The sequence below is a fragment of the Phyllostomus hastatus genome, unplaced genomic scaffold (genome assembly GCF_019186645.2).
Source record: "Phyllostomus hastatus isolate PE091 unplaced genomic scaffold, TTU_PhHast_1.1 phas_scaffold_78, whole genome shotgun sequence".
NCBI lineage: Eukaryota > Metazoa > Chordata > Mammalia > Chiroptera > Phyllostomidae > Phyllostomus > Phyllostomus hastatus.
In genome coordinates, this window is record NW_025334041.1 from 104644291 (window position 1) to 104671689 (window position 27399).

Genomic DNA, 27399 nt, shown 5'->3' on the forward strand with positions numbered 1-27399 from the left:
TGAGCGCGGGCTGCGAACCAAAGCGTCGCAGGTTTGATTCCCAGTCAGGGCATATGCCTGGGTTGCAGGCCATGACCCCCAGCAACCGCACATTGATGTTTCTCTCTCTCTCTCTCTATCTCCCTCTCTTCCCACTCTAAAAATAAATAAATAAAATCTTTTAAAAAATAGTGATTTAAAAAAATTTTTAAAGACATTTTTAAAAATTACTGTTGACATTCAATATTCTTTTAGTTTTGGGTGTACAGCACACTAGTTAGACACTTCCACACCTTATGAAGTGGTCCCCCCAACAAGTCTAGCGTCCACCTGGCACCAGACGGAATGATCATAACACTATTGCCTGCATTCTCTGTGCTGTCCCATATGTCCCATGACTATTTTCTAACTGCCAATTTGTACTTCTTAATCCCTCCACTTTTTTCCCCCAGCCCCTCAACCCCCTGCCATCTCTGCTATCCATTATCAAGAGGAGGGTGTTGAAATATGCAGCCATGACTGTGGATACAATGGACAAATCTATTGTGAACAAACCTATAGTTTCAGTTTTGTCAGTTTTTGTCTCATGTGTTTTGAAACTGTTATTAGATGTATACACATTTAATTTTCAACATTATATTATGAAAATGTTCAAGCACATGGAAAAATTAAGAGAATTTTACAGTGAATGCCTACCTGTATGCCTACTACCTATGTTATACCATTGTTTTACAATACTTGGCTTTATTACATACTGTTCATCTACTACCCATTTTGATGAATTTCCAAGTCCATTGCAGATCTCAGTACACATTTTTCTCTAACTACTTCTGTATGTATATCATTAACTAGAAATCATGCTTTTTAAAGTTTTTTTCCTTTTGCAGTAAAACAACAAACAGAAAAAACGTTTTAAGTGTAGCATTTAATAAGATTAGTAAATGCATACATCTATGACCTAGACTCTTACTAAGATAAATATGACCCTCATTTTCAGAAAGTTTTATTTTTCCCTTTCCATTCAATCCCAATTACCTTCCGATGCAATCCTAATTCTAACTTTTTAAAATTAATTTTTAAAGAGAGAGGGGAAGGAAGGAAGAAAGAGAAACAGATTTGTTGTTCAACTTATTTATGCATTCATTGGTTGCTTCTTGTATGTGCCCTGACCAGGGATGGAACCTACAGCCTTGGTGTATTGGGAGTATGCTCTAACCAACTAAACTATCTGGCTAGAGCCCTGATTTCTTTTTTTTCCACCATAAATTAGTTTGCCTATTCTGACACTCAAGGCCAATGTCAGGGTCATGCAACCTGTGCAGTCACACAGGACCAAATGCTTAGAAGGATCTCACGCTTGGTATAATGACCTGCTGTAAAAATTTTGAAATTCTTAATATTTTAACCAGGGGCCTACACTTTTGTTTTGCACTAGGCCCTAGGAATTATGTAGCCGGTACTACTAGAACTTGCATATAAGTGGAATGAAACCATATGCAATACTTTTTCTATAAAACTTCTGTCATTCAGCGTATATTTAATGTTTAATAATGTTTTTTGAGATTCATCATGTTGCATGTGTTGACAATCTTTTCTCTTTTATTGCTAAACAGTATTTAAATGTATGAATATGCCACAATTTGTTTATATATTCTCCTACTGATGGGCACCTGGGATATTTCCAGGTTTTGGCTATTATAAATAAAGTTGTTATACGTTTGTATAAGTTTGCACAAGTCTTGCACAAGTTTTTTTATGGGCACAAGAATGCCTTAGACTAGGTGTCTCAACATGGGGCACTATTAGAATTTTGAATAGAATAGTCTTCAAAATATTTCAAGAAAATTACCTTTACCTACTCAATCCCCTTTAACTGTGAAAACTCCAAAAAGCCTCCATACATTCCCAGCCCTCTGGGGAAGGCAGTGCCACATCTGATAAAGAGTTGCTGCCTTAAATAATAGCTAGCACACTGCACCTTCCTTTCAGCAATTAGGTCAATTTGACCTAATATAATACGGATATAGATAAGATAGAAAAATGTCTATTGTACACAAAATATGCTGGAGAACAGAAAGGTGGTCAATGGGACTAGAATTTGGTGATTGAAAGGGGAAGGACTTGGCCCTGGCCTGGTAGCTCAGTTGGGTAGAGCACTGTCCCAATAAGCCAAGGTTGTGGGCCCAGTCCCTGATTGGGGCACATATGAGAATCAACCAATGAATGCACCGATGGATTGGAACAACAAATTGGTGATTTTCTATCTCTCTCTTTCCTCTCTCTCTCTAAAAATCAGTAAATAAATTTTTGTAAAGGAAGGGCTTAAGGACTTCAAAGGAGCTTGATGTTTAGAAGGAGGAAAGTAAAGAAATAGTTTGGAAAAGATAAGCAGAACATTTTTTAATATATTTCATTGATTATGCTATTACAGTTGTCCCATTTTCCCCCCTTCACTCCCCTCCACCCTGTACACCCTCTCCCACCCATATCCCCCCCTTTAGTTCATGTCCATGTGTCATACTTATAAGTTCTTTAGCTTCTGCATTTCCCATACTATTCTTACCCTCCCCCTATCTATTTTCAACCTACAATCTATGCTACTTATTCTCTGTACCTTTTCCCCCACTCTCCTCCTCCCACTCCCCTATTGCTAACCCTCCATGTGATCTCCATTTCTGTGGTTCTGTTCCTGTTCTAGTTGTTTGCTTAGTTTCTTTTGGTTTTGCTTTAGGTGTGGTTGTTAGGTGTGGTTTGTTTTTGCTTTAGGTGTGCGTTTGCTGTCCTTTTACTATACATGTTTTTTAAAAATCTTCTTTTCTTAGATAAGTTCCTTTAACATTTCATAAAATAAGGGCTTGGTGGTGATGAACTCCTTTAACTTGACCTTATCTGAGAAGCACTTTATCTGCCCTTCCATTCTAAATGAAAGCTTTGCTGGATAGAGCAATCTGGGATATAGGTCCTTGTCTTTCATGACTTGGAATACTTCTTTCCAGCCCCTTCTTGCCTGTAAGATCTCTTTTGAGAAATCAGCTGACAGTCTGATGGGAACTCCTTTGTAGGTGACTGTCCCCTTATCTCTTGCTGCTTCTAGGATTCTCTCCTTCATTTTTACCTTGGCTAATGTAATGATAATGTGCCTTGGTGTGTTTCTTCTTGGGTCCAACTTCTTTGGGGCTCTCTGAGCTTCCTGGATTTCCTGGAAGTCTATTTCCTTTGCCAGAATGGGGAAGTTCTCCTTTATTATTTGTTCAAATACATGTTCAACCTGTTGCTTTTCCTCTTCCCCTTCTGGTACCCCTATAATTCGGATGTTGGAATGTTTAAAGATGTCCTGAAGGTTCCTAAGCTTCTCCTCATTTTTTTGAATTCTTATTTCTCCATTCTTTCCTGTTTGGTTGTTTTTTTTCTTCTTTCTGGTCCACTCTATTGTTTTGAGTCCCAGTTTCCTTCCCTTCACTTTTGTTTCTCCATGCATCTTCCTTCATCTCTTTTATGGTAACCTGCATTTTTTCATCTAATTTGCACCCAAAATCAACCAATTCTGTGAGCTTCCTGATCACCAGTGTTTTGAACTGTGCATCTGATAGATTGGCTATTTCTTAGTCACTCAAAAGGATGAGTCCTGGGGCATTGATCTGTTCTTCTGTTTGAGACATGTCTCTCTCTCTCTTCCTTTTTTGGTCTGGTTGCTCCTGATACGGTGAGGGGCAGAGCCTTAGGTGTTCACTGGGGCTGGGCACCCCAGTCACTAGATTGTGACATTGTATGTCGGGGGGGGGGCAGATACGGGGGGGGGAACAATGGTGGTAGCTCCGTTCTCCTGGAACCTCAGTCCCTTCTCTGGGATCCTGGGTTGTGCGTTCTGCCCTGGTCCACAATCGCTGCCTCACTGGGTCCGTCAGTTGCCGCTTACATACTCAGGGTCCACCCGCTGCGATCTTGCATGCCCCAGATGACTTACGTGCTCCCGGTTGCCTTATGCGCCCAGTTCTCTCTGTTCTCCGTGCGCCTCGACCTGCGCCCTGACCCGAGCCCAGCTGCTCCTCTCTGCCCCTCCTACCGGTCTGGATGAACGGGTCTACTTCAATTTCTTGGCTGTCCGACTTCTATTCAGATAAATTCTCTATCAGTTCTGGGTGTTATTCTGCCTCTAAATTGTTGTTGTTCTAATCTTGGTTGTGTGTGGAGGTATGGTGCATCCACCTATGCCTCCATCTTGCTGGAAGTCCGATAAGCAGAACATTTATTACACACCCTGACACTGAGGTGTGGGGAAAAGTAAAACCAGTTTCTACCTGAGAGGACTGCTCAGAAGATGTGACAATCAGGGGCAGCCAGGTTCATTTACTTCCAGGAGGTGGAGGGAATCTTCAGAGATGAAGAGGAAGCTACCAGGACCTTTGAAGGTGACAGATATGGATGTGCAACGGGCAGAGTGGGAGAGTTTGGGGAGAGTAGGAAGGGGTTGCTTCAGGGGAGGTGAGGAACTCAGGAGTAGTGGGATGAATATCCAATGTTGATATCAAGTGACTCAGAAGGCTTGCTTTTCTGGTGATGACTGCAATAAATGGGAATATGTGGCCCATAAGGATTAGCCTGACAGGCTCTTGGAGAGAAATGGAAAATGAGCCTGAGTTGTATGGATGTTGAATAGCTAATAGGCAGGTCAGGAGCTCCAGGATGACTGCCCGCCCCAGCAGAGGGTAGTGGAGGTAACAGACAGGGATGGACAGGGATGGAAAGGGACGGAAGTGCTCTCTCTGGGAGGATATGGTAAAGTAGGGCTACAGGTGGCCAATGATAGCTTAATGACTACCTGAATGGTTGAGTCACCATGGTGAAACTCCACCATGGTAAAATTATGCAAATATAGATTAGGACACAGGCATAGCTTGCCTTGTCACTCAACCTGGCTCACTCTTGTAGAAACAGTCTGTCCATAAATTTATTTTTTAAATTTTATTTTTCAGTTAGATTGGCATTCAATATTATTTTATGTTAGTTTCAGGTGTATGGCATTAATAAGCATTTAGTGGGCACCTACATTGTGTGTGACTTAACCATTCAACATCTTGAAACAAATATTGTTCTCAGAGCCACCCGAGAGAGGAACTCGTTGGTTCCAGAGATTGTGTTCTGGCTTGGACTGAAGGAAAAAGAATGTGGCAACCAGAGATGAACCTTAACCTTTGCCTTATTAGGATCTGAGAGGGGTGAGGTCTTTATGGTGGGTCATTTACAGTGTATGCAACAGCTCTGGTGAAACCTGAGAGCCTTCTTCAGTGTCATTTAATGACATCTCTGAAGCAACCAATTACGCTATGTCACTGTGAGGAAGTTATCTCCTGGTAATTGGACAGAGTCAAGCAGGGCCATTTCATGGGTTCTTGTGTTGCCAGTTGGGAACTATTGCACTGGTGGCTTGTAAGGCTTGAGAAGGAAGCAGGAAAGGAAAACTACACATTTATATGGCTTTTCTTTCTGGAGTGATGTGTATGTCTCAGTAGGGATGCCTGAGATGTCTGTAGAAAGTCAGAGTGTGCGACAAGAATAAACTAAATGTCACAAGCTTAATGTCATTGATACTCTAAGTCAAGGTGAGTTATCAAGTGCCATAGTCCAGCTGAACCACACACAACACACCTCAATGGATACAATACTGACTCAGAATGTATCCAACTTGATAATGTCTGGGTTGGCCCCTGTCTTAGTGCTAAGATCAGCAGTCATTGAGGATTGAGTGAATAAGATAGAGAGTGATTGCTGTGAATTGGTAGAAGGAACTGAAAGAAGAAGGAAATAAGGATTGCGGCTTGAGGAGGAGGTAGGAAGGATATGTCACGTCTTGGTTGGTTCCCTGTTTGTAAAAAAAAAAAAAAAAAAGAAAAGAAAGAAAGAAAGAAGGGGAACTTCCAGGAGTCTGTAGGGAAGTCTTGTGAACTGATAATGGAAGGACTGCATTTCCATTTCTGTGCAGGATTTATTAGGTGAATTAGCAGCAGGTTATAATAGTGGAGATGATGATGATATGAAGCTCTATATAAAGCGAATCTACTTTTAGCATTTTCCTCCATTACCTGCAGCTGACATAACTTGCTGGAATACAGCTAGTAGCTAATGGTGGTGAGTTGAGTCATTTATAGAGTTGGAGCACTGTTAGGGACCAAGTTTCTATCTCCAGTTTGGTAAAAAAAAAAAAAAAAAAAAAAGATAGCCTAGAAAGAACAGCATGTGGGTCTAAATGCTACAAATAGCTCAAAGAATATCTCAGATTGGTGAAGTGTTGGTGAGCCATCTTGACAGGAGGACAACACACTTTATTTCTATCTTTAGGTACAAAAGGCTTTGTTGGAAAAAACAGAGGGCCAATTGAATAGAGATGGCTGCCCAGTGGAATTATGCAAATACAGATTAGGACACAGGCATAGCTTGGCTAGTCACTCAACCTAGCTCACTTCTGTAGAAACAGTCTGTCCATAAATTTATTTTTTAATTTTATTTTCCAATTAGATCGGCATTCAATATTATTTTATATTAGTTTCAGGTGTACAACATAGTGGTTAGATAACCATATAATTTACAAAGTGAGTCCCCCAATATTTCAAGTACCCACCTGGCACCATACATAGGTATTATAATATTATTGACAAAATTACCCATCTGCACCTTACATTTTGTAACTACCAATGTAAATTTATTTGATGCATGTTATTGGGCATAACGTGGGGGCAAAAATGTGAAAGCTGGCCTATAAATAAGCCTTAAGGGGATCCAAAATAAGCTAATGAGAATAGCATTTCAGGACTAATTGGTGGGGAGAGGAGATAAAATCATCCCATTTTAATGAACAATCAAACTTTGAATCTCCACACTAGTCCTGTGGAGACTCAGATTCAACAAGAAGGATTCTTAAGGTTCTCTGTCACTGTGTATTCCCTTGACGAGTTTCTAGCTCCAGTAGTGAGAGAGATGCCCACACAGATAACTCCAGTCCATAGAATTGATAGAATCAGGATTGGTCTGGCTACACACCCAGTTCTAGATCATTGTAAATGTTAATGAAACAGACTGCTTTCTTTTTTGCAGCTTACCTTTTAGACTCTTCTTACTCTTTCAGAGTTTCAGAACCTTATTTGGCTACTGGTCTGAAATCTTCCTTAGTAGTTAGTTAATTCAGCTGATCATTTAGAAAGGAAGAAAAGGGGAAAATGAGCACTTGGTAAGCACTCACAATGTGCTTTCTTCATGTTATCTTACTTCATCTTCACAGAGACTGTATCACTTATTTCCATTTACAAATGAGAGCACTGGTTAGGCAAAGTGGGCAATGCCCGAGATCCCACTGGCAAATGGAGCTACTAAGGTTTGACCCTAGGTATATGCGACTCCAAAACCTAAACTCTTTCCCCATTCTGCGTGGCTGCAGGGCTACCATCTCTAAAATTTATGTCTTAATAGTCAAAATCTAGAGAAACGTGTATTTGTGTATCAGCTAAGCTCTGGCACTTCGTAACTTCTCATTGATTCCTGAAGGAACTTGTAGTGAGGAGCTCATCTTTATGGGGGGACTTTGTTCTTTGAAATATGGTGTCATACTTTCTATCTGAAAGGCTATAAAATATTTTGTACTTTGCTTTCTTCTTGTGAAAACGCCCATGAGAGTGAAAGTCATAAAGAAGCCAAGCCCTTGTAACCCAGGGACCTTCCGTGCCTGCTTCCTGCCAGAGGTTGGTAGAGGAGAGAGGATTCTGCCCCGGGGCCGTGAGCACCGCACTCACTTTGGGATGCTGCTGATTTCTGGTTCCTGCGTATCACACCAACAAGCAATGTATGGAAACAAAGTCCAGGAATTACACACGAAGAGGCATTTAGGCCTAGGCATATCACATGTGGGCACAGGTTTGTTTATGTACAGACTGCTCAGAATTCAGAAGGTGTATTTTATTTACTTATTTATTTTTAGAGACAGAGGAAGGGAAAGAGAAAGAGAGGGAGAGAAACATTGACATGAGAGAGAAACATTGATCGGTTGCCTCTTGCACGCTCTCTGACAGGGACTGAACCCACAACCCAGGCATGTGCCCTGACCAGGAATGGAACCAGTGATCTCTTGCTTTGTGGGATGATGTCCAGCCAAATAAGCCACACCAGTCAGGGCCACTTTGGAAGCTATATTGGTTGTGGGTCATGGGCCACATCACATCAACTCATCCCCCCATGGTTTCAGGGGGGAATTCCAGATGAGAACTTGATTTAATAAAGCCCTCTGCTTACCCCAGAAATTGTTTCTCTCTTCCTGCTTGCTTTGGTCCTCATCGCAACTGCAATGAGATTAGCAGTTATTGTGAATGTAGAACAGACTGCAAAGAGCCCTAGACCAGCTCCTATTCACCACTCAGATAATGCTCTGAGTGTAGCCTTGGGCCAGATGGGAATTCCTTCACTTGAATACTTGGTTTGTACCCAACAACACCGGGTTAGTTTGTGAATGCTCCATGCCGCAGATCAATTCTTGCTGTGCCGAGGTGCACACTAACCTAGTTAGGCAGCCCCTGCCTCACCACACAGAGGCCCAGCCCAGTGGACTTGTGCCCCACGCTCCACCCCTCATCTGCTACAGCTACCATCGGTGTGCTCCATCTAATCCAAACCCCAAAAGTGAGACCCTAGGTTCTCTGGCTCTTCCCCTGGGCACAGCCTTAGGCTCAGGGTCTCTGCTGGGAAACTATTAAAGATCATTTGCTAGCGAGTGACATCTCCCAGGTTAGATATTTACATTTCATTGCAGGCCTTCTGGAGACAATGTTTTATCCAAAAGAGCCAAGCGATGGTGAGAATCGGGCAGAGAAGCGTGTCATTGAGGGAGGTGTGTGAGGCAGCAGAGTCAAATCATCCCACTGAAGCCCAGGGCCGACATGGGGTTATTTTGTACCTTGTTTACTTAATACACGTTTATTGTACTAAGCACTTAATGTACTTAGTTTAAGTTACACAATTCTGAAACTAAGCATTCATAGCGTCCAGGAAGTAAAAAACATAGGCCCTCGAGAACCTCCAGCCCAGTTGGCAGAGATCAGACACACACATGAAGTTATAAATTAAAGAGATACACATTAACCCCAGACAATAATACTGGAAGACAACACTGAGCTTTTCAGAAGGAAGATGCATCATGGCACCCAGCCTGTCTGAGACTGGGGCCTGAGGAGTCCATAAACTAATCTCCAGGAGAATATCTCAGGGGAACGTAATTACTTTTGTTTCAGGGCTCCAAAGTTCAGCCTGGCTACTGATCTCCTGAACACCAAAGAGGGCGACTATAATTTGAATACATTTGTCGTAGACCAATGAGCAAGCATTTCAACTGAGAGAGAGCACTTTGGTTAATAATTAAACATCATTATTATTGTATTTTAATTTCTCATACAAGTCTGATTTTAACAAATTGTAACAGCTGGGACCTCAAACTATGACTCCAATAATTGATGACATTGCAGCTAGATGTAACTCAATGAACATTATTATCAACCCTGAGTTTACATCTGAGTCATGAACAGAAATATTTATTTGTGTATCAGGTAACTGACACTTAGTAACTTCGGATTTGATTCCCAAAGAAGCTCGTACATCGGGACCTCAGATAACATTGTTTTGTTATGATGTTGACAATATTCTGTTGATGAACAAGGCGGGGTGAGTCTGCTCAGGGAATTCTCAGCCCAGGACTCAGGCAGGTCAGATGACTGCAGTAGAAGATGCGTGGTCAAAGGTGCTAGGAGAGCACAGAGAAGGCTTTACAGAGGAGGGGCTGCTCAACTTGTCCTGGAGATGAACAGGAAATTGTCTGGCCAATGGGGTGGAGGTGGGGGAGAGCATTTGGAGCAGAGAGAACAGCGTATACAAAGGTCTAAAGATGGGGAGCTCTTTCCCGCCGGCACCAAGCCAGAGGCATCTGACGGGACAATTGGCGCAAGCACCGCAGTTGGGGACGGGAGACAGCCCTACCACACCAAGCAAAACTAGTGAGCTGGGGCACCCTGAGGCCAACACGCAGGTGGGCCCCGCAGCAGACACATGGCCCCTGTGCGGCGAGCAACAAGGACTGTAACTTGAGGCTGGATGTGGGCAACTTCTCCTAGGGTTCGGAGTGTCATACACGCAAAACAAGGATTGATGACGGTGTCTACAATGCACCCAACAACGAATCGGACTGGTCTGCTCCAAGACCCTGGTGCAGAACGGCATCTAGCTCCTGGACAGCGCACCGGCCCGCTGGTGGTACTGCCCCTGAGCCGCAAAATGGGAGCCAAACTGACTCCTGAGGAGGAAGAGATTTTAAACAAAAAAAATTTTTTTTTTAATTCAGATGAAATATGATGAGACGGAAAAGAATGCTACAATCAGCCGTCTTCTAGAGGAGCAGGTCCTGCAGGCCGGCTTCTTGCACGCAGCGCTCCAAGCCCAGGCCCGCGCGGCTGCGCAGATGGTTACCTGCGGGAGGGTAAGGGGCTGGAGCTCTGTCTGAGGAAAAGCAAGGCCTGGAAAGGCAAAGAAATCCTCTGCCCTCCTATCTTAGCTCGTGTAATAAAGGTGTTTATTGTTCTAAAAAAGTGGGGAACTTGTGTGACAAGTTTGGGAAACTAAATATAGTTGAATACTGTAGGGTTCTTACGGGGAGATGATGGGAGAGGAGGCTGAAAGTAAGGAGCAGATGATAAGGGTGTTTGGATTTTATCTAAGTGATGACTAACCCAGGGAGTGGTGTGGTCAGGGCTGTGGAAAATTTCCTCTGGTTGTGACACATAGGGTTGGTTGGAGGGCAGGGGACCGAGGCAGGAGGATGACACAGAGAGGGGAGGAAATAGGAGCCTGGCGCGGGTGGGAGGAGGTCTAGAGAAGAGGACGCAGATCTGCCAGGTGCTCGGGAGGCAGAGTCAACAGGATGTAGGAGATAAGAAAAGGGAACAACTGAGGACTCTAGTTTTCTGGGCGTGGTGACAGGGTCAAAATGGGTGTACGATTTTCAGAGACAAGCAGTGAAGGGGAGGAAGTAGGTTGGGCAGTTGATTCTAAGGAGAGAATGAGTTCATATTTGAGTTTGAGGAGCTTGGGGACAGATCTCGTAGTACATACCTGCAGTTAAGAAGAAAGTTATCGGATGGGTATATGAATAGCTGTTAGAGTCATCAGCATCTACGGTCATAACTGAAATTGTAACCGTGTACGAATCAGTCATCCAGGAAGAGAAGGAAAGAAAGCTGAGACTGCATCTCTGGGAACAGAGGGACAGATGAAGGCACTAGCTTCTTTTTTTTTTTAATATATTTTATTGATTATGCTATTACAGTTGTCCCATTTCCCCCCTTCTCTCCCCTCCACCCTGTACCCCCTCTCCCACCCACGTTTCCCCACTTTAGTTCATGTCCATGTGTCATACTTATGAGTTCTTTAGCTTCTACATTTCCCATACTATTCTTGCCCTCCTCCTGTCTATTTTGAACCTACATTCTATGCTACTTATTCTCTATACCTTTTCCCCCTCTCTCCTCCTCCCACCCCCCTGCTGCTAACCCTCCATGTACCCTCCATTTCTGTGGTTCTGTTCCTGTTCTAGTTGTTTACTTAGTTTCTTTTGGTTTTTGCTTTAGGTGTGGTTGTTCATAATTGTGAGTTTGCTGTCCTTTTACTATACATGTTTTTTTCTTTATCTTCTTTTCTTAGATAAGTCCCTTTAACATTTCATAAAATAAGGGCTTGGTGATGATGAACTCCTTTAACTTTGACCTTATCTGAAAAACACTTTATCTTCCCTTCCATTCTAAATGAGAGCTTTGCTGGATAGAGCAATCTGGGATGTAGGTCCTTGTCTTTCATGACTTGGAATACTTCTTTCCAGCCCCATCTTGCCTGTAAGATCTCTTTTGAGAAATCAGCTGACAGTCTGATGGGAACTCCTTTGTAGGTGACTGTCCCCTTATCTCTTGCTGCTTCTAGGATTCTCTCCTTCATTTTTACCTTGGCTAATGTAATGATAATGTGCCTTGGTGTGTTTCTTCTTGGGTCCAACTTCTTTGGGGCTCTCTGAGCTTCTTGGATTTCTTGGAAGACTGTTCCCTTTGCCAGATTGGGGAAGTTCTCCTTTATTATTTGTTCAAATACGTGCTCAATTTGTAGCTTTTCCTCTTCCCATTCTGGTACCCCTATAATTCGGATGCTGGAACGTTTAAAGGTGTCCTGGATGCTCTTAAGCCTTTTCCTTAATTTTTTTGAATTCTTATTTCATCATGCTTTCCTGCTTGGTTGATTCTATCTTCCTTCTGGTCCACTGTATTGTTTTGAGACTCAGATTCCTTCCTTTCACTATTGGCTCTCCTCCGCATATCTTCCTGCATCTCTTTTATGGTAACCTGCATCCTTTCATCTAAATTGCTCCCAAAATCAACCAGTTCTGTGAGCTTTCTGATCACCAGTGTTTTGAACTGTGCATCTGATAGATTGGCTATTTCTTAGTCGCTCAAAAGGATGAGTCCTGGGGGACTGATCTGCTCTGTTGGATACATGTCTTTCCCTGTCTCTCCTTTTTTTTTCCCGGTCTGGTCGCTCTTGTTACGTTGGGGGGCAGAGCCTTAGGTGTTCACCGGGGCTGGGCACCCCAGTCACTAGATTGTGACGTTATATGTGGGGGCGAGGGTGGGGGCAAGAGCGGGGACGGGAGGGAACTATGGTGGTAGTTCTGTTCTCCTGGGCTCAGACCCTTCCCTGGGATCCTGGGCCGAGAGCTCTGCCCTGGTCCACAATCGCTGCCTCACTGGGTCCGCCAGCCGCAGCTTGCGTACTCAGGGATCACCACTGCGTTCTTGCGCCCCGGATGGCTGTCACACCGATTTTGCACCAAATTTTCCCCGACCTCCGCGCGCTGCCGACCTGCACCAGCCCTGCGCCCACCCGGCTCGTCTTCCCCTACCAGTCTGGATGTACAGGTCCACTTCAACTTCTTGGCTGTCCGACTTCCATTCAGATAAATCCTCCGTCGGTTCTGGGTGTTATTCTATCTGTAAATGATTGTTGCAAATTATTGTTCTAATCTTGATTGTTCAAGGAGGTACGGTGAGTCCACCTATTCCTCCATCTTGCCAGAAGTCAAGGCACTAGCTTCTTTGCAGGATATTGAGAGGAGATAATTCGGAACAGTTCAAAGAAACTAGTGTGCAGAGTTCATGCTAAGACAAGAACTAAAATTGTCCATCATAGTTGTTCAACTACCACGGAGGCTGTATGATTTTAGCAAGAAAATTCAAGTGGCAGGTGGAAGGGCAGAATCTAGAGTAGGTGGGAACAGATGGGAGATGAAGAGACAGAGGCAATGAATACAGCCTTTCCCTGACCTTGGAGTAAGAACTGCAGGAAGATACACCTCAAGCCTACTAGCGTCTGTCTGAGAACCTACTGTGTATCAGACATTTGGTTTAGGGAGTGAGGGAGGGAAAGAACTGACGGTAACATAGTCACTGCCATTGAGAAGTGCTCATGCTCAGGAGAGAGACAATTATAATACACTCAAATGAATGCCAGAGTGGAGGTAGGAACAGGGTATTTTGAGACCACCAAGGAGGAACAAAGAAAAGATTGAGAACAAATGGTGTGAGATGAAGATATATTTAATCAGAGCACCAAGAAACACCCAAATCCTGATTTTAACTAGCCACCCCTTCCTACACCCCCACGTGTCCAACTCATTCTTTACATGACCACCAGAGGAATCTTCCAAAACACAAATCTGATTGCCCAGTCCTCATTCCAGTGGCTTCTCATTGTCCTAAGGATGAAGCCTCGATTTCTAAAATTCTCAGGGCTCCGCACAACTTGGCCCCTGCAGCTCTAACAGCCTCGTCAAGTCCTCACTGCTCTAATCTTCTTCTTCTCCTCCAGCATGCTTTGCTCTCCCTTCCCCCTCTCCATCCCTGCAGAACTTTGCCCTTGATTACCTACCTGCACCTCTCCTCCACCCCATCCCCTCTGAAACATTCTGCCCACAGTCTAATTAGTGCCTACCCAACCTTCAAACTTCAGCATGATCATTGTTTCTTCATAGAAACCTTTACTGACCCTAGCAAGCAGGTCAGATGCCCCTAGAGTCCCAAACCGCTCTCTGTTGCCATACTTTTTACATAAGTAACTCTGTATTTGGGGATTATTTGAATCAGGTCTATCTCTTACACCGGACTGAGTTGTGTAAAGCAAGGAGCAGGACTTCATTGTCTGTTATATCTATAGCAATTAATGCAACACGTTGTATATGAGACAATAAATATATAATACATGAATAAACGATGGAATGAATGAAGGTCCTAATAAGAAACACAGACACAGAGGTGTATGGCTAGCAAAGGAATGCAATGTTATAAGTGAGGCTTTGGCCTCAAAACTCAGGTTCTAGGAGGATACAGTAAGCAAAGAAAGAAAATACAAGGAGCTACTTTTGCTTGGGGTAGGGGTGACCTAAAGACAAAAAAACAAAATAGACCTGCCTTTCCTTCTTTTCCCTTCATTTCTTTTTTAAAAAAGATTTTATTTTAATTTATTTAAAAAATAGTTTATTTATTTAATTTTAGAGAGGGGAAGGGAAGGAGAAAGAGAGAGAGAAACACCAACGTGTGGTTGCTTCTCACCCCCCCCCCACTGGTGACCGGGGCTGAAACTTGGTGACCATTTGGTTCGCAGGCCCTCACTCACTCTGATAGGGGACTTAAGAGTTGGACAATTGTAGTTTAAGTAATAGCTAATAAGCTTAGTAATCAATGTATGTAAAAGCTTTTGTTCCAGGAACTGAGGGTATGACCCACCCTGACTCCAGGAGGCCATGAGCAATTCCACTTTTGTTCTCAGAAGGACTGCAAGCAACTCAAGATGATATCTGAGCCATTATACTGCAGGGTGAGATGACCACTGCCCAGGACACAGCTTAAGACCACCGCCCAAGACGAGAATGCTGAAGTCGGGTTTTTTTTAATTCAATTAACATTTCCCTGAATTTCAAAACCCCTCACCACACCTTGTTTATTCCCTGCTATAAAAACCTTGGCCTGGAAAGAAAAGACAAGATGGTCTGTTAGGTTATGAACCCCCCATCTTCTCAGATCACCAGCCATCTGAATAAAGCACCCATAAAGATTCAATCCCACCCTGGCTGGTATAGGTCAGTGGATTGAGTGCTGGCCTGTGAACCAAAGGGTCACAGGTTTGATTCCCAGTCAGGGCACATGCCTGGGTTGCAAGCCAGGTCCCCAGTAGGGGGCATGCAAGAGGGAACCACGCATTGATTAAAAAAAAAAAAATTCAATCCCTGTCTCTGCTTATTGGGTTTGGTAGTGACAGGCAGCCCGAACTCTGGTGTCTTTTCCAGTTTCAAATCCACTGAGTTATACCAGCCAGGGTTTTAATGTATTTTTAGACAGCAGGGAAGGGTGGGAGAAAGAGAGGAAGAGAAACATTAATTGGTTCCACCTTACACGCCCCCAACTGGTGTGTCCTGACTGGGAATAGAACTAGTGACCTTTCAATTCACAGGCTGGTGCCCAATCCACTGAGCCACACCAGCTGCGGTGTCCCTTAATTTCTTACCTAAATCTTGGCTCTTCCCACTCCAGAGTGTAAAGTCTGGTGATTCAAGAATGTGATAACCCAAACAACAATGATAGTGTCTTCATCTATGCTTGGATGTTCTCAGGTCAAATCTGAATATTTTCAAGAGGGGCAAAACTTAAGCATACTTAGAGGTTGCGGGGAAGGAGTCAAGGAAGAAGGTGAAGATCGGAAGGAGAGACAGGTGTGGATTCAGCTCCTGCAGAGCCAACATAATTCGTCTTACCCACATCTGGCCTTGCTGGATACCGCTGGGGGAAAAACAGTTTGGTGCGAATGACTGGGCGCATGCAGGGTTGGTGGCTGGTAGAGCAATTGCTCCACAAGAACCAGGAAGTGAAGGTATTATCCAAACATGTACTAAGTTATATGCAAAACTGGATGATGTTCTATAGGGCAACAAAACCATAATTTATCTTCCCCCCTGAACAAAAATCATTTGCATCTCTACTGGACAAAAATCTGTAAACTAGTAGAGTGGCTGGGCTGTAATCCATGGCAAACAGCAAAGTTAAACTTGGTTTCTTTCTTCCAGATAAGGAAGTAATCTTGGGTGAGCTTGTTAAACCATGCTAACCACTGAAGGCCAGACAGTTGGTCTCTTCCTTTGTTTCCAAGTGTGGAGACTTTTCCTTAACAACACTGAAACTGCTGGCAGGTGAGATACTCTGTGAGGTGTAGGCTGGGGAAGAGATAAACGAAGTCAGAGCAGGTGATGGACTGAGATAAAAGGGAGCAGTCAAGGGCAGGCCGAGGCCGTCTGGACGAGGTCAGTCCAGGAACAGCTGTAGTGAGGGAACCAGACTGAGAAGATCTCAGAACAACAGGCTGTTCTGGGAGCTGGAGGGGTAGCAATTCCAGGTGTTCCCAGCATCCAAGGTGTAGCCACGGCAGAGGGCTGCCGAAGGGGACTGCTGGGTTCCAAATCTAAGGAGCCTGGAGGCTTGGTTTCATGTGGGATGCACTTTCCACATGGACTGTGATTTCTAGTCCTTCCTGAATTAGTCAGGATTTGACTAGAGAAGCAGAAACTTTATGAAGGATGTAGAATAAAAAATTTATCACAGGAATTACATCATTGTAGGACCTGGCAGAAGATGGCACAGCTGTTGTTTAGCCTTCAATTACCAAAGGTCACCATGCTGCCAATCAGAAAAGGAGACTGGGCTTGAATGAGAAGAGGACAAACAAACTTGGGGGGACAAACTAAAACCAGATTGTATTTTCAACACTTCCAACCTCGATGCTATGGGTGCCCTGTAGGAGGTGCTAGCACCCTTCACCAGGAGCCACACACACTTGACCCAGACCTTGGAGAAAGTAAAGGAGCGCTGGTGGGAGCCAGAAGAGTGGCAGGTCCCGGTGCTGCCGCAGCGAGTAAACTAGCAGAGCATGTGAGCTGCCTTGGTGCCTGCTGCTCTGCACCTACCTACCTACATTAAAGTCACAGCTGTTGCTCCACTTAGAGTTTCCAAACGCCACACAGATTTCTCTCTAAGCCAGCGCTTCCCTGAAATATACAGGGAAAGGAATTCTGGGAAACACAGTTCCAGCTCAGCTAAGCTGACACAAAGTCACTACACGCTTTCAACACTGAGCACAGTGCCCAATAAACTGGAGTTTTGTTATCAAAAGTACCTTTAAAACAAACCATGGGTACTTGCAACAACATGGATGAATCTCAAGAACATACTCAGCAATAAAAGCCAGATAAAAAGTACATATTATATGACTCCATTTGTATGGAATTCTATTGTAAGACAGGCAAAGCTAGCCTAAAGGGACAGAAATCAGACCAAAGTTGCCTGGGACAGGGATGGGGCTGGGAGGGGAGGGACTGGACTGGGAAAAGGCCCAAGGAAACTGGGGGGAGGAGGCTGTAATGGAAATGTTATTTATTTTCATAGACGTATGAGTTACCCAATTATGTGCTCTTGAGAAAACTCTCTGAACTGTATTGTATGTAAATTAAAAAATAAAGTAGCCCTGGCTGGTGTGGCTCAGTGGATTGGGTTCTGGCCTGTGAACCAAACGTCTCAGGTTCAACTCCCAGTGAGGACACATGCCTGGGTTGCAGGCCAGGTCCCCAGTAAGGGGCATGTGAGAGGCAACCACACATTGATGTTTCTCTCCCTCTTTCTCCCTCCCTTCCCCTCTCTCTCTAAAAATAAATAAAATCTAAAAATAAAATAAAAAGTAAAGAAAAATGGCACCCTTAGAGCTAATGACAAACAAACAATCAAGGAACACATAGTACTCATTTCCTTGTATCTCCCTACAGGGCCGCTTTTAAGAGATTAGTCTTATCAATGCGCATTGATCAGTCAAAAATTGGAAAAGGATTAGAAGAGCCTGCAACTCCAAGACTTCTGTTATTCAGCTAAATCAGAAATTGGAGGGGGAGAAAATTAAAATAAAGAAAAGATTTACGTTAAAAACAAACACAAAAACCCTGGCTAGGTAGCTGAGCTAGTTTGGAGTGTCATTCTGATAAAACAGGGTTGTGGGTTTGATCCCCGGGCAGGGCACACACCAATGAACGCATAAATAAATGGGACAACAAATCAATCTCTCTCTCTCTCACTAAAAATCAATAAATTAAAAACAATTAGAGAAGAGAAGCAGATAGGGGCCTAAGACAAAACTGCTAATAAAAAGACTAGGCAGATGAAGGAGGATTTTTATTCCTCCTTCTTAAATTTCTCCAAACTTTAAGTTCAGTCTGTTCAACAGAGATTTGATTTCTAAGCTGTATCTAGGAATGCTGAGAGAGAGAGAGAGAGAGAGAGAGAGAGAGAGAGAGAGAGACTCACAGAACATCCCAAAGAATGGAAATCGTCATAAATGTGAAGTCAGAGGAAGCAGTTTCACTGTAATGAGGAAATGGATTCAGTGGCCTTGCCGGGACTTGACTCTCTGGGGGTGCGGGGAGACCCGAAAGGAGGGGCTGCGGGCTCGGGGAGCTTACAGTGAAAGTGCGACAGAGTGAAAAGCTTCCCCTCTCTGGTGGCCTTCAGGCTAATAGCTCCTGCTGTGCATGCTAATTAACTGGAGGAATTCTGCTTGGGGCTGGAGAAGCCCCTTTGTCAGTGAAGAGATGGGGGGATTGTGAGCAAAGCAACAAAGCCAGAGCCGGACTCAGGTCAGTGGGGGTCAACCAGGAGCAAAGGGGAATGTAGAAATTCCCCTTTTCCTTGGGCAAGTGCTTTCCTCACTTGGCTGTCACAGTCCCTACCCACCTCTTCACCCCACCCTATAAGAGGCCCGAGTTTTGAGCTCTCTTAAGATGAATTTGAGAATTAGCTCCTTGAGCTGGGCCTTCTCGACCAGAAAACCTTTCCTTATTCTCAAACTCTGACCTGTTGAATATTGGCCTTTCTTTTGAAGCATCGGGTGCATGAACCTTGTACCTGTAACAAAAGCCTTTCCCTCTGCTCTCTGGTCTCAGTGTAGCGAGGAGACTGGATGAGCAGGTTCCCTTAAAGGCCCTCACAGGTCCCATTACTTAGGAGTCCTTTTACAAGCTCCGGTTAATTTTTAACTTCCCTGTGGTGAGATAAAAAACAAAGGCCGAAACTCAGACTCAGTGACAGGGCACCCTCACCCCAGGGCTAATTTCTAAAGCGCTTGTCCTCAGTCCCAAGTCTCCTCCCCTCTCCTTTGTCTCCAGGTCCCGCGGAGGCTGAGAGAACGATCACGTGGCACCAGTGGCTCTGCGTCCCGGGCAGTCCGCAGGGCGCCCTGCTTGGGCCACAGCAGGCTTCGTGGCTTTTCGGGAGGTCGCCCCATTTTTCCTTCCCGCTTTTGTTTCTGCTGTGTGTGCTGTGTGTGAAGTGGCTGCGTGCCCACAACCCCGGGATTCCCCAGCCTCGAGCTCCAGAATCCAATTTCTTAGATTTCAGTATTTTTAAGGTCAGTGGAAACTTTTTAAAAAAGCAACGTGAAACTAATATATTACTGCAGAAAGCAAGCTTTATACTATTTCTCCCTAAAACTGATGCTCACTAGTGCTCAGATCTTCAAATACATGCTTTTTTTTTTACTTTAAATAATTTTTTTATTTTTCAATTACAGTTGGCATACAGTAGTATATTCGTTTCAGGTGTACACCCCAGTGATTAGAAATTTTATAACTTATTAAGTGATCATTCTGATAAACCTGGTACCCACCCAGCACCATACATAGTTATCACAATATTATTGACTGTATTCCTGGTACTGTTGTTTACATCCTCGTGACTATTCTGTCACGACTGCTCTGCAGTTCTTAATCCCTTCACCTTTTTCACCCATTCCCCAACCCCCTCCCATCTGGGTTTTAAAAACCAGTCACATAAAAATAAAATAAAAAAGAGTGGTGGGGAGAAAATGCAGACAGCTGTAATTGAACAATAATAAAGTATTTTTTTATTTAAAAAATAGATAAAATTCTTAAAGAAAAATAAATAAAAAATAAAAACAACCAACCAGCCACTCAGAATTCTTCCCTTCCCTTTTTCTAATGATACCACTTCTTTTTTTTTTTTTGATACCACCTTCTTAAAGGTTTCTTCACACACCACCCAAATAATTGACATATAAAGAATTATTTCCCGAGACAGTGTTCTTACTTTGTTGAAGCTGAATAGTAAATATTTCATGAACACTTTTCTCCCTTTCCTGACTGAGCTGTCACACCTTGGAGTCAGCCTGGGTAATATTATACAGGCAAACAGCTCTTCTAACTTACAGGCTTAGAGTGGACACAACTGCTGGTTATTTTAAGTGTAGAAGAATTAAGCAACTGCAGTATGCTCAACTTAAAAACTTGCCATGAACCTGAGGAAGGGGGAGAGCGGGGCTGGAGTCCACAACGCCGTGACCACCACTTTCTGCTCTGAGGGAGGGCCAGAAACATTTGGTAAAATGTAGCCCAAGGCATCTCGCCCAAGACCCCTGGCTGCTCTAGGGAGATGGGACTGGTGGCTCAGTTGCCCAGACAGACAAGTCCAAACTCTGTCTGTCCTGAGGTGGGTAGCCTGAAAAGAAGGGCAGATACCGTGAGGTGTGGTATTCAGCAGGAAAGAAACTTGGACAATGAGTTGAAGCATGAAGATCTCACTGAGTGGAGAGCTGCCCCTGTGAACACCAAACACCGAGGGTGGCGGGTGGAGTGGTGGGCGGCGAAGTTGTACGAGGAGAAGGAGTGGATGGTCAGGACTTCTTGTTCTTGGGGGATCTTGACACAGCCGATTGCTGGGCCCCAAGTCCATTTGTCCAGGTGGATGGTACAATCCCAAGTTCATCATCAAGTTGTATTCTGCTGATACTGACCCACTTTTTTCTGGAAGCAGTCACTCTGTTTTTTTCTGTAGAAGCTCTGACTACTAGGTGACTTATACTTTCCAGGCTCAGCACCCTGCAGCAGTCAAGTCCAAATGCACATGCTCAAAAATACTTAAGGATTCACTTACAACAAAAAAAATTCACTTATTTCCCTAACTGGTGTGGCTAAGTAGGTTGAACATTGTCTTGCAAACCAAAAGGTCACTGGTTCGATTTCCAGTCAGGGCACATACCTGGGTTTTGGTCAAGGTCTCCAGTTGGGGGAGTATGCAAGAGGCAGCCAATTGATGTTTCTCTCACACATCAATGTTACGCTCCCTCTTTTTTTCCCTCCCTTCTTTTTTTTTAAAAAAAGTTCACTTATCAAACCTCAGAACTATTGATATTTGGGGTTGGATCATTGTTTATTTGTTGGGAACCACCCTGCCTGGTATCAGAAGCTCTAACCCCCGCCAAGGCTAAGGCTGAGGGAATGACCTTGGACCTTAAGCCAGCAAAGAGACAAAAGCTTATCTCCTTGTCAGGAGCGCAGCTTCTGCTCCTTTTACTTCACCCTGCCCGGCCCCCAATGCTTGGTCGGTTAGCCAATGACGGGTAAGATTACCAAAGGGGAGAATGACTTAAGACAGGCACGATCACGTGGGAGGCCCCCAAGGAAGGACTTTGGGGGCTACAGCAAAAGGGGGTGATGGACCTCCGCCCCTCGGTTTTGACAAAACTTGAGTCCTCATTGTCTGGGAGAAAACCTCCTAATCTCTTGGTTGCCTTAATTCCCTTGCTCCACCTAAGCCTGAAACAATGACAGAGGGTGGTGCAGCCCTGTGCTGGAAAGGGTGGGTTTCCCGGGTGATCAGGCCTAAGAAAGAATATGTAAAATCCTGTGAAAACTGCTTTGTTTAGAATGCTCTCAATTAACTGATAAGGGTCCAAGAAGAAGTAAGTTTGTTCCTCAAAGTTTTACAGCTCTTTAGCTATCTGACCCTGACTCAAAATAGGCCCTCAGATTTCTTTGTTACCTATTGTTTGATCTTTACTTCCTGGCAATGATTAATGAGCTTTACTTGAATTCCTGTGTAAAACCCAATAAAAGCCTGCTCGGGCGGGAGAACAGGACGCTCTCCACTAGGGAGTGGCCGTTTCGCACCTGTTTCCCCACAGGACTCAGCTGTCTGTGTGTATGTTTTTCTCGTGTTTCCACGAGCATCTGCAGCCACGATGCATACTGTTGGCCCGGTATCCTCCACATTTATTGTGGGGGCTGTCCTGTAGAACAACATTGTAAAATATCTTGCAATATCCTCTATTCACTAGATGCCAATAGCTTCCCTAGTTTTGACAACCGAAATATGTCTAGACATTGCCACATGTCTCTGGATGGCAAAATCATCCCCAGATGCGAACCACTGCTTAAGACAAGGTACCTTACATGAATTTCTTCACTAGGCTATTGTGATGATTGGTATCAGTTCATCGAGCTACAAGAGCAAAGCCTAGAAACTCAGTATAACCTCATGTCGAGTTTAAGAGGGCTCCTGCCTGGTTCCACCTTAGGTTTGAATAAATCTAAGGGTCAGTCAGCCCAGGGTCCTAGGCTTTAGTGGGTGCAGCTCCAGGCCTGTTCCAGCCATGTCCCTTCCCATGGATGAGGGTCAACAGGCCCAAGAGAATACGCCCAGTGGAGCCCACACCTCCTTTCTAGACACACTCTAGACACTCAGACACTGAAACTCCTTGCTCAAAAAGGTCAACTCTGTTTTCAGTGCTCATAAGGCCTCTTCTCTTGGTCCCTTTTCTGACTGGGAGCCCTGCCACTGCCCTGCCCAAGTGGGGCCCAGGGGTGTCCTTTTTGGCAACGTGAATGGAGCTTGGACATGTGGACTCTACTCTTACCCTGAGTAATCTGCAAATGTTAGACAAGGGCCTTCCCCTCCTTTTTATGCCACTAACTAACTAACAAAATGTAGTTGGTAAGAGATCATTAGTAGTTCCTGTCCTCTCTGATCTCCACCTTCTCAGCATCTGCAGAAGGTGGTGATCCCTGGCTTCCAGTGGAGGACCATAATGGAAAAGAAGAGATTCCGAGAGTCCTCTGCAGAACTTCCCCCTGCTCAGGCAGGGGCTGCACAGCTTTATACCTCTCCACTGAGCAGAGAGCCCCACTTATTGTGGACGAAACACTCCCCTGAAAAACACCAGCATTCCTGGCAACACACAAGACCAGCTTCTCCTGGGCTGCAGACTTCACAGTCAGACATTACTTGATGAATGTCCCCTCCTTTTCCTCCTCCTTCTCCCCCATCCCCACCAACTCCAACTCCTCCGTTAAACGGTCTGGCTGATTCTCCTCCAGGTGGAATGAATCACTCTCTTGATTGTGAGCCCCCGCAGCCTGTTACACCTTGACTAATCACTTACTGATTCAGTTACACCTGTCACTGAGGCATGTCCCATTAGAAAGAGCTCCTCAAAGACAAGGGCCTCTGACTCACCTGGCTTTTCCCAGTGGGCCCAGCACAGGGACACACACACACACACACACACACACACACACAGCAGCTGCTCAGGCTTACTCACTGAACCAGTCACCCTATTTTGCAGTGTATAATACACACCCACGTTTTGTGCGTATTATACACAGGATCGTCATGCCCATGGCATGTAATCACTGTACCCATGTATATAATGCACGTTCTTATTTTTCCCTAAAATGTTTGGGCCAAAAAGTAGACATTATACACAGCAAAATATGGGGTAACTTAAAGAATCCTCCTATTCAGGATTAAAGTCACTGAGTTTTATGGGAAAACCAGTCCAACCAGCTTCCTCCTTCATGGCTTTTAGACCCTGGGGCTGGTTTATTTTGTCAACTTAGAGCCCTGCTATTAACATTCACTTTTCCACTTTGCACCTGGATCCCCTAAGTCCCCTCCCCACCCTTTTTTTTTTACCATGTTAAAGACTGGGGACATTAGGGAAAAGTAAGTTTTTAAAATTATATTTGTTTCCTAGGGTTGCTGTAACAAAGTACCAAAAACTTGGTGACTTAAAATAATAGTTATTCTCTCTCTGTTCTGGAGGCTAAGGTTCAGAATCAAGGCGATAGCAGGGCTACCGTCGCTCTGAGGGCCGCAGGGATGACCTTTCTCACTTCTTTCATCTTCTGGTGGCTGTGGCAGTCCCTGGTGTGCCTCGGCTGATCACTCCAATCCCCGCCACCATCATCACACGGCACTTCCCGGTGTGTCTTTCTCTGTGTCCAACTTTCCCTGTCTCTGTAGGAACATGAGTCACCAGGTTAGGGCCCACCTAATCCAGTGTGACCTCACCTTAACTTGATTATGTCTGCAAAAACCCTGTTTCCAAATAAAGTCGCATTTGCAGGTGCCGGGGATTAGGACATATCTTTCGAGGGGACGAAATTTTGCCCACTGCAGGGAGCCTGCTCTCCCACTTCGTCTCTCTGCGTGAGGCTCTGCAATCTGGAATGCTTGATTTGAGCCGAGCTCCACCAGATGTGCAGCTTGGATAAACTACGCACCTCAGAATACCTCCACGTGTCTTTATACTCTGCACGTAAAATTTAAGTACCTACAACAATATCTTTTGGCTTCTTCTCTCCTGTCCTCTGGGCTCCTGTGATCACACATTTTACTTCTGCATATGTTGTAAACCCCATAGTACATTGTTATTATTATAAACTTTAAACAGTATCAAATTTGGAAACATTTTGGTTATTCTTCAAATATTTTTTCTTCCTGCTCTCACTTTTTTGGGGCTCCAATGATGTATTCGATGACTTGATAGTATCCCACAGATCACTGAGGCTCTGTTCACTTTTAAAAAGTTTTTTTCCCCTTTCTGCTTCACTTTATCTGGTTTCATTTGCTATGTCTCAAATTCAGTAATCTTTTCTTTTGCAGTATCTATTGTTAATTCCACCTCTAGAAATTCCGTTGTCTTTTTAACATTTTATTTTAGAGTGAGGATGAAGGAGGGAGACAAAGATAGAGAGGAACACTGATGTTAGAGAGAAGCACTGATTGGTTGTCTTTCATATGCACCCTGAGCAAGGACCACCCCGGCAACCCAGGCATGTGTCCTGACCAGGAATTGAACTGGCGACCTTTTGCTTTTCAGGAGGATGCCCAATCAACTGAGCCATGCTGGCCGGGACTAGAAATTCTGTTTTTAATGTATATCCTTCATTTCTCTTCTCACATGTTTTCATGGAATTTCACTCCATTCGTGTATACCTTACCATCCAGCAAAAATTTATGGGACCCCAAACTCTTTATCTTCTGCAACCCCATCCTCCTTGGAATTCTACTCTGCAAATTCCAGCTACCCTGCACCCCCCACCCCTGCACTCTGATCCCTCTCCTCAATTCAGTAAGAGACTCTCCCTGTGCCGTAGTCTAGAATGTGCTTCGGGGCCGAAAGCCAGAACAATTACAGGTCTTGTTTCATTTGTTTCCCTTCTTACAGGGATCGTGGATCTGTGCTGCCTTCATCCAATGTCTACTAACATTTGTTTTATTTACTTTTGTTTGGTTTTCAGATTGTTCATGGTGAGAGGGTAAGTCTGATTCCTGTCACTCTATCACGGGCCAGAAGTGGAAATTCTGGGTAAACCATGTAACCTCTATGAGCCGCAGTTTCTTCTATAAAATAGAGCCAGTGATGTTTATATTCCAGGGATAACGTGAAGATTAAATGAGATAACGTATGCTTAAGTAGTAGCTACCATTTGATAAACGCTTAGCATAGGTTGGGTCTCATCCTGAGTACTTTATATTAACTATCTCATATGCATTTGACCATCACAACAGTGAATGAAAGATATTGTTATTTATTTATTTTTAGAGAGGGGGGAAGGGAGAGAGAAAGAGAGGGGGAGAAACGTTGATGTGCGAGAGAAACATTGATCGGTTGGTTGCCTCTTGCACACACCCCCAGCTGGGGACCTGGCCTGCAACCCAGGCATGTGCCCTGACCAGGAATCAAACCAGTGACCTTTTGATTTGAGGGACGATGCTCAACCCACTTAGCCACACCAGTCAGGGGCAAAAGATATTATTAACCCATTATATAGGTGAGAAAGTTTAAGTAAATTGTTGAAGGTCAAATAGCTGATAAACACATTATTCCAAAGCCCATATTAACCTATGGGTTATAAGAGCTTGAGGCAGTACCTGGCATATAGTAGGAATTTGAGAATTCAAGTGTTAGATGCCCTCCTTTACTCCATTGCCCTCCCTCACAGCCGGCAGCTCAAAGGGCATAGCATTGGAAGAGATGCCCAAGTTTATATGGGCAAATCCAGTTTCTGGTATCGAGTCCTTTCTCTCTGCACCCCTTCAGGATTTTCTCTCTTAAACAGCTCTCAGACCCATTGACTTTCTGTGCCTCCACAGCCCCTCTTCCAGTGCGGGGACTGTCCCCTCCCTGCCTGGACCCCTGCAGGAGGCCCCTAGTGGTTCTTTCAAAGGGCAAACTGAACCAGGTCTTTTTCCTGTTTAAACTCTTCAGAGAACCATTAGCATAAAGTCTAAAAATCTTGTCATAGTCCATGGGGTCTGCATGGTGTGGTCTCCACCTTTTTCTCAAGCCACTTCTCACACTGCACTTGTTCAGAGTCTCTTGGCCACGTATGTCCTGTTGTCATTTCCCCAAACATGCTGTCACGTGTCTAGGTTCTTACTTTCCCTTGAGGGTCTGTATGATAACAAATTGCCATTTTAATAACAATGTCTACTGTTTTTAACCTGAGACCATATGCTAACCCCCTGAGGTCTGCCAAGGTTGAGTCTGCACAGCCACCAGGACAGGCTACTAAGCCTCCGTCCTTCCGCTGACTCCCTGCCACAGAATCCACAGTGTTTTCGTGGCCTTATCAGCTCGGGAGGAAAACTCTGGTCCCTGAAAGTTACCACGCTGCAGTGCTAGTTTCACAGAATCGCCCTAGGATTCTCAACTTGAAATATTGCCTGTAAAGACTGGTGGCCACGGCTAACCTTGGACAACTCTTTTCTCATACCAGAGAAGGCCTGGGAGTTTCTTCCAGTCTGTTTGTTCCCAGATACGATGAGAAGTCCCACTTCTTCTCTACCTGCAGGGCTCCCGTGGGAGCCGATGAGACTGGACCCATAAATGGCGTTGTGTTCCTTGACGGAAGCCAGTGCATAGGTAACTATTACATGCCGAAGTTTGTAATGGGAGTGTGCAATGAAGTCTGATGTCATCATTCTAAGCATGCAATGTTCCTCATTGGAGGGACTATTGGAATGACCCATTACAAGTCCATGAGAAAAATGTATAGAGGGAAGGGAGGAAGCAGGTGTGTGGTGGAAAGCTCCTTGGGGAACCATGGGCTCTTTAACTGTATTCCCTTCAGCGCTTAGCCCAGTGTGGGATACTCGTAGAGAGGAGCTGCTCAGGATGGACTGATTG